The 2136-nt window shown below is 52.7% G+C and overlaps 1 long non-coding RNA gene across 1 annotated transcript; it reads left to right on the forward strand.

The window, feature by feature from the left end:
- The first annotated feature begins 320 nt into the window (after window positions 1-320).
- Window positions 321-2136, forward strand: LOC110343556. Its single transcript, XR_002385863.2, has 4 exons — window positions 321-731; window positions 843-933; window positions 1342-1513; window positions 2067-2136. It is a non-coding gene; the product is annotated as an uncharacterized LOC110343556 (long non-coding RNA).

Here is a 2136-nt window from a genome sequence, read left to right on the forward strand (position 1 = left end):
AAACTGTAAGATAAAATAAACTTGGGTTTTTATTTTTTTGAGACAAACTTCCTTCCCAGGTTGCTTTTGGTCACTGTTTCTCACAGCAATAGGAAGCAAGCTAGGACAGCATGCGGCTTGGAGAAAGGCAGAGGATGAAAGAAACTGAGGAAGTTTCAGGAGAACTGCTTAACAGTATTTAATAAGGTCTGGTGACATGCCAAGAGAGCAGTGAAACAGGGACACCATTCCAGATACTTCTGTAGTGGTAGCATAGTGTACACTGCGGTAAAACCCACAATGCACTTCTCCTTTGGTCCCCACAGGACTCTGTGGCATGATTCTATTGTGCCCGTTTTATAGGTCTGGCGGCCCAGAGAAGTTAGCAAACAAATTGAAAACCTGGGTCGGTTCACCCAAAGGCTTCTAAGAGAAAAGAACGGCTTCTGCAAGTGTGCTCTACCCTCCCCCACCCCACAGAGGGAGATGCGGATCAGGGAATAAAGTGCTAGCAACGCCAGAGGCGCAAGGAAGAGGAGAGCCCACGGGGAAACAGGGCCACACCACCTGAAAGAACTCCTCTGGCCTTTGGAAGGGACTTCCCACCGAGAGCTGTTTCCAGGCATACCACACTGAGCCTTCCGTGCACCGGGTCCCTGTGTAACTTCACTGTCGGGCGCCACAGAAAGCCTGCTCCGAAAAACCACCCTGTGATTCGTGCTGAATGAATTCCTGGCATACACTGTCAGAAGGTAAAAGGCAGGTGTAGCTCCCCCGATGCTTTGAGTAGGTACTTGTTCAAATCATGTAGCCTCTCTAGGAACAGTTTCTGAAAGGAGTGGTGTATAATTTCTCCTCTGTAGCGGTGGTGAGGGGGTGGATTCTGACGAGGAAACTCTAATGGAGGAGGCAGGGGAAAGACTGGATCAGATTTGGGAAGATCAAAGGATAGAGGTGAGCCCCACCTCTGGAGATGGTAGGCTGGAGGTGGAGGGGTGGAGATGGAGGGCTGAGAGTGGAGGGGTGAGGGTGGAGGGGTGAGGGTGGAGGCGTGGGGGCAGAGGGGTGGGAGTGGAGGGGAGTAGGAGGAGGGGTGAAGGGTAAAGGGGGAGGGGCTGGAGGGGGGTTGGTGAGGGTGGAGGAGTGAATGGGGAGGGGGTGGAGGGGTGAGGGGAGAGGAGAGAGGAGAGAAAGGAATTAGAAGTGTGTGGGACAGAGAAGCAGTTTCACATTCCCTCAGGACATCCCTGGGAGCCCAGGCTTCCTGGTCCCCGCCCACCCCATCACCGTCCTCAGGGAGCTCCTCCATGTCTGCAGGGCTGCTCCTCTAACCTCCCGTCTCCCCCATCCCTACCCCTGCAGCGCCCCTGCCTTTGCCCTTAGGTGGCAGTTGCCTCCCAGCCTCTTTGTACCAGCTTGCTCTCCGGTTGCCGCCTGCCTTCCTTTGTTCCACCTCAGGGATCAGAACCAGGGCAATTGCCAGATGCCCCGCAGCCTGACCTCCAGCCCACAGGCATCCTTACTGCCTGCAAAGGTAGGTCTCAAACTCTGCCATGCACCAGAGTCACTGGCAGGGAACAATGCTTGTTTGTTTGTTTAGAGACAGGGTCTCCTGTAGCCCAGGCTAGCCTCAAACCAAGGATGATCTTGGTCCTCTTGTCTTCACTTCCCGTGCTGGAGTCACAGGCACGCACCCCACATCCAGCTTATGCACTGTACGGAGTCAGACCCAAGGCTTCTTGCATAAGAGCTGGCAAGTCCTCCTAGAATGTACAGGGCAGGTAGGTACCCAAAGGATTCTCATGATCTGGGGACACTGGCATTTACTGTCCATTCAGCCTTAGTCATGCTCTGGCCTGTGCTGAGCCTGGCACTGCGTGTCTATGAGAAACTGGGAGCAGTTTGAAGACAGATGTATGATGGGCCCTAGACTGTGCCCTCCACGGTACCACGGTATTCAGAACAGGTACCCAAATCCCACTGGATGTATCGAGTAGCATGAAGAGTTCATACTGAATTTTAGGCACTGTTTACGGAGCAAGGCAATCTGTCTTCAGGAACATTCTACTTTTTTTTTTTCCTTCCAGACCTCAACCAACTTCTGGGCTGTCCAGTCTTTCCTTTGCAATAAACATGTGCTTTCTTTAAAAAAAAAAA

The sequence above is a fragment of the Mesocricetus auratus genome, unplaced genomic scaffold (assembly GCF_017639785.1).
Source record: "Mesocricetus auratus isolate SY011 unplaced genomic scaffold, BCM_Maur_2.0 Super-Scaffold_100009, whole genome shotgun sequence".
NCBI classification, from domain to species: domain Eukaryota; kingdom Metazoa; phylum Chordata; class Mammalia; order Rodentia; family Cricetidae; genus Mesocricetus; species Mesocricetus auratus.